Genomic DNA, 10,397 nt, shown 5'->3' with positions numbered 1-10,397 from the left:
ACAAATTTGATCAGTGGAAAAGTAAATAATTTCTTTAACTACGCTGCTATTTAAATTTATCGAAGTCTTTTGTGTTGTATTACTCCACCATTTATTCATAGTGTTGAAGTAATTGATCATATTTTACTACAATACAATTTTAATTGACAAAAGTGTATATCATAATATTTTACTACATAATATTTTTCACCACCAAAATTGAACAAAGATATCACAAATATCTATAAAATACAATCTAAAAGTGTATTCATAAAAGACATGTAATCAACTTCACCCAAAACCTTTTATATCAACAAATCTCTAAATATAATCCAAAAGTATATTCACAAAAGGCAAGTTTGACTAACTTCGCTCAAAAGCTTTTGTATCCATAAATCTCTAATTACAATCCAAAATTTACATCACAGCTTATACTTAGACACCCACATAGAACCAGACGAATTCGCTTCATTCACTTCTGACTTCATCATACTGAAATTGATTGTAATATTGTTTGTTTTTTGATACTGTAAACTAAAGCATTAACATAAGTTTAAGGGTTAATGCAAAATGACTCAATATTACATAAAGAAGATATTTCATAAAGAAGAAATTCACCTTTCTCTCCAATTGTGGATCTTCAATAAGACTATCTCTTTCATGTACCACATTACACAATATACACATTGAAAACCACCATTTTATTTTAGATTACCCTAATAAAATTAAAAAATTAATGGAATTAGTCACAATTCAAATAATAAAAATTATTAATTGATGCCTAAATACATTTTGTAAAGGTAACTGTAAGGTAATTGCAAGGTAATGGTAAAAAAAATGCTAGAACATACAAGATAACCATAATCATCATTATAAAACTTGAACATATGAGGTAAGCATACAAAAAAAATACCATAGATGATGGGTACATATGAGGTAAACATACAAAAAAAATACCATAGATGATGGGTACAAGAATATTCATAACCCTACATCAGTTTGTAACAACATCTATTAGCAAAAGTATCTAACATCAAGCATTATCACCCTTCTCTATAAGGATAGTCTTTAAGAAAAATTAAGGTCAAATCTAAATTTACCCCATGTGAACAAAGCAAAGCATGTTAACTATAGTTCATCAATAATGCTAAGATATCTCATAAGTATTAGAAGATAGATAGTGCTAAAGTCAATTTTTATATTAAAAAAGATAGCAAGAACCAAAGTAATCGACAACATAATGCTTAAACTTCATTTTAAAGCACATTATCAACAAAAGTACAAATGCTTCATTTTGGTCCAACTATTTAAAAGATTTGAAAAACATGATATATAATATTAGACCAGGAGTTAAACTTTCAATTATATTAGATCGAAAGTTAATATTAAGTCTCTGACCACATTTCCGCATGAAGTTAAACTTTCAATTATTTTCCATAATCCAGTATATTAAACTAACAGATGATCAACATGACCAATAAGAGTGTCTAATAGTTCCAGAAAGCATAATTTTTTTACAAATGCTAAAATCTTCTATGTAACCTTTGGTTTGACACATATCATTGTCAGTTCCTCTTATGTATCTTCAGCCATCTTTTTCGTATCTCACGTGTGGTATTGAAGATACCAAGAGTTGGTTTGTTGCAGACAAAACATTTCTTATTCTTTCCATGATGCTATCTAAAAAAAATATAATTGTAAATATAATGAATACAAATTAAGGTGTCAAAATGAAGTTGTAAAGAATAAAAATAATTGCAAGGACATCCTAACTTAACAACAAAATTTCACTGCTTAAGTACCAATAACTAGTAAAATTACACATCCTAACCTAGTGAATCAGATTCCAATACATATTGACACTATTAATGATTCTATAGTAGTAAAAGGTCCAATCACATTCATAGTTTAGTTTGATATGGGAAAAATAAATTCCAAATCATTTGAATGTGATAAATCTTGAGAATGCTGAACAAAGAGTCTTGTGCTAGTGTATGAACACATATAGCTTATTGAACCAAAGTTATGGGACTAATCTTATAATGAAAGGTTTCAAATCCCCTGGGGTCTAACATACTAGCTTTTGATGATGTATAAACTATAAAGAAATAAAGATATTGTTATTGAGATATGAACAAACATGCATTATGTCATCATTGCTAAGCTTGGATGTCCAAATACAAAGTAAAGCAGTATTTAAATAATTTAACTTTATAGTAGGATCTTTATGTTTGCTTTTAATAAATCCAACCATCAGAAACATGCAACCTACACTAGAATCACCTTACAAGAACGATATGGCTATTTATGATAAATTGGAACGCATGAATTTTGTATAGCAAATATCCTTTCTTCATGTAAGTGCTTTACTTAGTAACATAAGAAAGATGTTGACACATAACTGGTTAAAATACATGAGAAATCTCATACTACAATCTTCACACAATAAGCCGAACTAATAAACACATTATGCAGATTAAATGATCGAACCCTTAGTATAATGCCTTAATTGAACAATGCATGTGAATAGTATACAGGCTCAAGGAAATCATTATCAGAAAAAGCACATGCCAACAGATGCATCATAAACATCACATTCCTTTAGAGCACAATGTAATTAGTGTACCTGTGGATCCCTTTGTATATCTTATCATCACCCCTCTGCCAGACTTACTTGCCCTTGAGAGCCTCCTCTGCCCTCTTTAGCACCCACTCGCTGATGGTGCAGGCATCCTTGAAGAACTCGGTCTTCATCTCAAGTGCATCCATAGCACAACTGTCATGCTTGACCTAGATCTCCATGGATGAATCGAACTGGAATAGGGAGCCAACCTCAAAGCAAAACGAAGAGAAGGAAAGCTCGACAAACTTCTTCATCTCTGGATCGGAAGACAAAATATCATCAATGGAGACTTCCTCGTTGGAGTCAACTTTTTTTTCTCTTGCGGATATTCTTTGTGTCCTTGGGCTTGTGGAAGAAATTGCAGAAATTGCTCATGTTGTCTCTTCTTCCCGTGGCCAGGAAACCCCAAAGAGGATGACCTATCAAAGGTTGATTCCACTGGCGGCACTACAAAGATGAAGAACCCTAATGGCGAAGCAAGGAAAGGAAAGAAGGGGGTGGGAGAGGGAACAAACCTAGAGTGTAGAGAGGAACGGAAGTGAAGTGCGTCGGGGGAAAATGAGAAGGTTTCCCGTTGGGGAAAATACGAAGGCTTCAATCAGGGAAAAATGTCAAAGCTTTGCATCGAGGAGGCTATAAAGTGATTTCGACGAAAGACAAAAGGAAGACTTAGGGTTTTAACAGAGAATAGACGGAAAAATAATAACTCGGTTCTAACATGGGAAAAATTTTAACTTATTCAGAGTTATTACTTCATCAATTAGCCATATCAATTTTATTTAATAACTTACTATTTCATCAAATATATATATTACAAAGTAAAATATTAAATAAAATTAGAAGTGAGGTCGGTATTTTTTATCCTATGAAGCCTAAAATCATATTTACTGCATCAAATTTATTAGCGAAGTTGATTATCATATATTACTTCGTAATTACTAATTACTGAAGTAAATAGTGGCGAAGTCTATTACATATTTTCACATAGTTATTACTTGGGTTAGGTGTGATGTAATCAACCTAGTGGGGACTGTTGGATCGCGGCGGCCAGCTAGAAGAGGGTTGAATAGCCTGTAAACACAAAAACCAAACCTTTCTCAAACTTTCTTAAACTAACACTTGTATATAAAAAGTAACTAAATAAAACAGAAAGGACGAGGCACCAGATTTGACTAGGTTATAACCGGGGAGGTTGTTAATCCAAGGAAGATGATCGTACTAAAAACTCTTTTAGGCGGAGAAGCCTCTTACAATGATGAAGCGCAGAAAATAGAAGCTTAACTGCAGAGAAAGCGTACAAGTGTAGAAAGAATGAATTGCTTGAGTTGTTGAAAAGCTTCTGGACCAAGGCTGTATTTATAGCCTTGGTCGGGGCACCCCGAAGGGATTCCGGATTCCCTGAGGGGGACAAAATTTTATCTCCCAACGTTTAGATCGCGTTTGACGCGATTTGGTCAAAAAGTCAACTCTGGGCGCCCGGAAGGGTTCCGGGCGCCCCGGAAGGAAAAGTCAACCCTATTAACTTTTTCCAGCCCGGGTCTTTTGCTCCGGCTCTGTTTGCCTCAGACCGAGTCTTCCACTCACTTGGGTGATCTCTGCCATCCGGAATAGGGTTCACCCGAACCCAACTTCCGGTCTTCTCGAGCAGGCTTCCGCTCCGACTTCTCGTCCCTCGGAATCGCCGCATGCTTCCTTCTCGTCCGCCAACGTACTCATCCGCAGTCTTCGTCCCTCGGTCGCACCCCATACCGACCTTCTCTCTAGCTGCGTCTCTTGCTCCTCGAGCAATCTTCCGCTCCGACTTCTCGTCCCTCGGAACCACCGCATACTTCCTTCTCATCCGCCGGTGTACTCTTCCGCAGCGCCTCATCCCTCGGACGCACCGCGTGTCGTCCTTCTCGCTAGCTGTGTCTTCCGCTCGACTACATGTGCTCTTAAGCTCCTGCACACTTAGACACAAGGTTAAAAACACACAGGACCTAAGTTAACTTGTTGATCACACCAAAACAAACAATGACATACCAAAGGCAAACATGATCATTGCTTGTAGCTATAAAATACTATGCATATCCAATTGACAATATCATAAAAGATAAGTCAAGAGGTACCCGCCTCCAATAAGAAAGGTCCAATCCGAAATAGATCCCTCGTCGAGACACCGTCTCGAATCAAAGTCTTGCAGATAACGTGATATACAATTTAGCTAATTTTATAAACAACAACTAGCTAAATCCAACCCAACTTAATTAGGAAAAAACCCTAATCGATCCATCATTAATTAATCATAATTAATTATTAACTTGAATTAATCTCCTTAATCAATAATCCTCAATCAACACAATCATTTCCTTTTGCTGATCAACTTACGATTAGCAATATGTTCATCTCTAATAACTCCAAGGATTAAACCTAATCCAACATAAATCAACTGTACTTAATTCATCACAACTACAATAGTTAAGCCTTCCATAATCACATTAGATTAAGTTAAACATGAATCCATCATAACTTACCTAAATCCACAACTAACCAAGCAACTGAAGGTTACAACATCTCCAATATAATCCGATACAAATGCATATCATCCAAATACTCATAGAAATACAACCAAAACTCCACACATAGCTTACCTTAATCAATGGTTGTGATTGTTGATCCACAGCAGGGAGTGTTGATACTGACAGCAAGATGGCTACAGATGGAATAAGGGGTTGCCGGCTGCTACAAAAAAAAATGGCTGCCGGAATAGAGCAACTGATGGAAAGCCTCCTCACTGCCCGGATCACTGATCCACCGGAAACCCTTGTTGGCTCGGATCTAGGGCACGGCTCAAGAACAGGGAGTCGGTGGCGATCTAGGGCAGAAGCGTTGCAACAGCAAGGGCGATCGGCACTAGGGTAAAGGAACTTGGTCGGTTGCCGACGCTCGGAAAAGGAGAAGAAACTTCGGCGATGCGTCAGCGGTAGGGCGCCGGTGCTGCTCTGTGCGACCTCAGGTGGCGGCAGCGCGAGAAGAGAAGAGGTTTCGGGGTGTCGGCACCGAGAGAGAAAGATCTAGGGCTCGGTGTGTGGTCGGCGACGGGGCTTTTCCTTGGCTCTCGTCGGCCGGCGAGGATGGATTGGCCGAGAGGAGGAGCCGACGGTGCTCTCGTGGCGGTTAGGGCAGAAGATCGGGAGAAGAAAACTCGGCGTCGGCGGATGGGTTCGGCGAGGGGAAGAAGGAAATACGAAAAAGAAAAGAAAATGTATTTATAAATAAACATTTCTTTACTTAAATGGGTAGCCTAAACAGGCTTTTCCGGCCTCATTTTTATCCCCATTAACTCATCCATACGAGCTCCGAAAAATTCTCGAAAAATTTCTAAAAATTCCAAAAAATTCCCTTATCATTATTCGTCATTTTTTTCGGATATTTTACATTCTCCCCCATTAATAAAAATTTGGTCCCCAAATTTTGTTATCTACCATCAACAAGTACTAACAACAGATATAGAGTATAAATGCTGGCCGCTAAATTAAATCACATACCTCAAGTGAAAAAAAAAATGGGGGTATCGAGCTCGGATAATATCCTCAAGCTCCCAAGTAGCCTCCTCATCTGAATGATGATGTCATCCGACTTTAACCAGCCGGATTGTCTTATTCCGAAACTGACGCTCCTTCCGGTCCAATATCTGTACCGGAACCTCCTCATAAGTGACATCAAGCTGAACTGGAACTGAGACATCTGTCAGCACATGTGTCGGGTTGGGTATGTATCTCCTCAGCATAGATACGTGGAATACATCGTGAACGCCTGCCAAGCTGGTGGTAGCGGCAAACGATAAGCTACCGCTCTAATCCTTTCCAAGATCTGGAAATGTCCAATGTATCGCGGAGTTGGCTTACCTCTGAGGCCAATCTCTTCACCCCTTTCGTGGGTGAAACTCGCAGAAATACATGATCGCAAATGGAGAACTCTAAGAGTCTCCGACTCCGGTCAGCATAACTCTTCTGGCAGTCCTGTGCCTCTGACACTCTCCGTCTAATAGTACGGACCAACTCTGCCTCATGCTAAGCTCTATGAGGTCCCAACAACTAGGCCTCCCCAACCTCATCCAGAGGGTGGGTGTCCGACAAGGCCTACCATACAACGCTTCAAAACGGTGTCATCTGGATAGCCAAATGCAAACCGTTGTTGTAGGCTAACTCTACCAATGGCAAATGGTCCTCCCAACTGCCTCCAAAATCCAATACACAAAACTTCAGCAAGTCCTCTAGAGTCTGAATGGTCCGCTCTAACTGTCCATCTATCTGCGGATGGAAAGTTGTACTGAAACAGAGCTGTGTGCCCAAGGCCTGCTGCAGACTTTGTCAAAAACAAGACGTGAACCGGGGGTCTCTATCCGAAATAATAGTCAACGGAACACCACGTGATCTGATGATCTCCCGGCAAAACAGATCTACCAATCGATCCAAGAAATCAGTCTTCCGAATCGCTAACGAGTGCACGGATTTGGGTTAATCGATCAACGATTACCCAAATCGCGTCATGGCCTCGTCGTGTCCTCGGCAAACCCACCACAAGTCCATGGTAATGTGTTCCCATTTCCACTCGGGAATTGGAATCCGCCGAAGTAAACCGGCAGGTCTTTGATGCTCGGACTTCACCTGCTGACAGACAAGACATCTTGCTACAAATTCCGCGATGTCTTTCTTCATACCGTTCCACCAGTAGGAATGCCTCAAATCTCAACACATGCGGGTTACGCTTGGGTGGATCGCAAATCGAGTGCGATGAGCCTCCTGAAGTAGCTCCTGTAAGACCGGATGAGGCTGAGGTACGCATAATCCGCCTCGGAAGTATAAAATACCTTCCTCGTCTCGTGTGAACTCGGTCTGCTGCCCGGAAGCTATCTAGCTACCTATAAATTGCAAATGTTGATCACCAGCTTAGCCTCTCGGATCATCGTCCTGATCGACGACTGAGCAACCATGGTAACAAGAATACCCTGCTCTGTCTGTCCCTGCTCCTTAAGGCCCAATTCGGAGAATCCCTGAATCAAGTCCGTAACTGAAACCCGGTGGCAAGCCAAAGTCCCTCTGGACTTCCTGCTGAGTGCATCGACAACCACATTAGCTTTCCCCGGGTAATAGCTAATGGTACAAATCGTAATCTTTCAGGAATTCCATCCTTCTCCTCAGTCGGAGATTAAGTTTCTTTCTAAGTGAACAGATATTTGAGACTCTTATGGTCAGTGAGAATCTCAAATGTAATACAGAACAGATAATGCTGCCAAATCTTCAAGGCAAAAATAATGGAGGTCAACAACAAGTCATGTAGTGGGTAGTTCTCCTCATGCTCCTTCAACTGCCAAGAAGTAGGAGACTACCCTATCGTGCTGCAGCAAAACAACGCACAAACCCTGTACAGATGCGTCGGTATAGAGCACGAATCCGTCCTCTCCAGAAGGTAAAACCAAAATTAGAACCGACACTAGTCTCCGCTTCAGCTCCTGGAAACTGGTCTCGTAGTCCTCGAACCACGTGAACTTCACGCCTTTCCTGGTCAGGCGTGTCATTGGCATAGCAACGCGTGGAAAACTCCCAACGAGCCTCCGGTAATAACTAGCTCGGCAAAGGGAGTTGCGAGTCTCATGTATAGACTACGACTACTCCCAACGATAACAACATCTATCTCCTGTGGAACCACGGTATACTCCTACTGGTGCCTGTGTGTCTCGAACATCCCATAGAAGACAACCAAAATACGCACTACTGATCTTCACATATAGACGTTTCCGTCGAAACATCTCTAGAACTATGCGAAGATGGTGTACGTGACCCACCTCGGATCAGAAATAGATCACCACATCATCAACAAAGACAATGGAAATCAATCCAAACATCCTAGTGATACCCAAATCATCGAGTCCATGATAACATCTAGGGCACCGCAAGCCCTAATAGTAAAAGCAAGACACATAATGTCCGTATCTCAGTCATTCCTAACCATAAGATCCTCGACAATAAACAGATCTGATCACCAACGATATAAATCACCAAAGAATAGATCCTCCAGTGTGAGAGCAATGCTCTATCACACGAAATACCACCTATGTGGGAGCAACGCTCTACCACAAGAAATCCTCCATATGTGGGAGCAACGCTCCACCACAAATAATCCGAAATATGTATCCGCAATAAATATGGGAGCAATGCTCCGCTACAAGCTATCCGCAATATGTGGGAGCAACGCTCCACCACAAATAATCCATAATATATGAACAAGATCTCAAACTATCCAACTAAAGATTGCACGAGATCATTCAACCACATATCACTGTGGCAGCTAGGGGTATAATAACCTAGTAATCAAAATCAAATCCATCGTCAACTCTAGCAACATCCTAGTGGATCACCCACCAATAGGAGAATTAGTTGACCGGGTAATACAACCAATAACATAATATAGACACTCAACATTCTACATTCAACATAGGTAGAATCATCATGATGCTACCAACCATACACCTGGCACACGTGCACACACAACATATGTATGATTGACATAATCATCCAATTAGTACACACCAAACATACTCACAACATAGGTATAAATCATCGTGATACCTCCAACAATACATACCGAACCCGTGTGCATATATCAACATAGGTATAATCAACAGTACACCTCAAACAACACTCACATGACATATATACACCTATGTCAAAAGTAAAATCTACGAAATACTTCCAACAAATCATAATCGACACGAGTGCACACACAAAACAAATATAATGAACAAGATACCTCGAATATTACACTGAACACATCTGCACATATCACAACTCAAATTAAATAGGTAAGATACCTCCAATAAAACGCTCAAACACATGTGCACATTTCACAACATAGTTTTAATCAACAAAAATACCTCCAATAAACCAATCAGACCACTCGGGTATAATTTACTAGAAATTCACAACAATCATAACTGGAAAAGTATACACCCACTACATGTAATTAGACCGTCCATCATAACACTTTTACAACCCGTAATAATCATATGTATAACTACACAGGTATGTATAATCAGCATATTTAATCCAATCTACCACACAAACCCTATGCTACCTACTCTCATGGTTTAGGGGTAAAACTAAATAAAATCAAACATAAAGATCATACAGGAAAACGCAATCATAGACAATCCAACTAGGTACATACAGTCTAAAATTAATGTCCACATGGAATATGATACATCGATCCTCAATAGACTGACCAAGCCGACAATGGTATACGGCTAATTCAGTCTTTTCCACGTCAATACGAGTCATGTACTCAAATGTACTCTAGATACCTAATTAAGCACAAATAATCAAAAGATTCGAACCTCTAAAAATAGAGTATGCCTGTCCTCTACTGATCAAACCAACAAAACTAAATCAGTCATCTACTAACTAATCAAGAATACATTAATCCTCCACAAGCAACTAAGGTATATCAATATACGACTACCCAAATCAACAAGTGTAAATCAGACTCCTACTGACCGATCTAACAAGAGTGAATCAATATTTTCTGATGAAATTAACTAAAGTATATCAGTACACTACTGGCTGAGTCAACAAAAATATGTACTTACTAGTCATTACCTAGCACCTAGCCAATAACAACAGAGACTGGTATGTGTCTCCAACCTCTAACCAACTAGCAATAACAGAAGCTAAAACTACTGGTGATATGATATGGAAAATCACCAGAGACTGTAATCCTCGATCTATATTAAAGTCTACCATGATCAGGGGTTTAC

At 39.6% G+C, this 10,397-nt stretch overlaps 1 long non-coding RNA gene across 4 annotated transcripts; it reads right to left on the bottom strand.

Annotated features, from left to right (window-relative positions):
* Window positions 1–269: 269 nt before the first annotated feature.
* Window positions 270–3,269, bottom strand: LOC122056592. Of its 4 annotated transcripts, none has more exons than XR_006133304.1 (3): window positions 3,118–3,269; window positions 1,522–3,040; window positions 270–695 (listed from the first exon to the last, which is right to left on the bottom strand). It is a non-coding gene; the product is annotated as an uncharacterized LOC122056592 (long non-coding RNA). The 4 variants fall into 4 exon arrangements; XR_006133302.1 differs by having other exon boundaries at window positions 270–1,659; window positions 2,606–3,040; XR_006133303.1 differs by having other exon boundaries at window positions 270–3,049.
* Between the last annotated feature and the right edge of the window lie 7,128 nt (window positions 3,270–10,397).

The sequence above is a fragment of the Zingiber officinale genome, chromosome 3B (assembly GCF_018446385.1).
Source record: "Zingiber officinale cultivar Zhangliang chromosome 3B, Zo_v1.1, whole genome shotgun sequence".
NCBI lineage: Eukaryota > Viridiplantae > Streptophyta > Magnoliopsida > Zingiberales > Zingiberaceae > Zingiber > Zingiber officinale.
The sequence above is the reverse complement of the archived record's forward strand: the minus strand, read 5'-3'. Positions and strand labels throughout refer to the sequence as shown.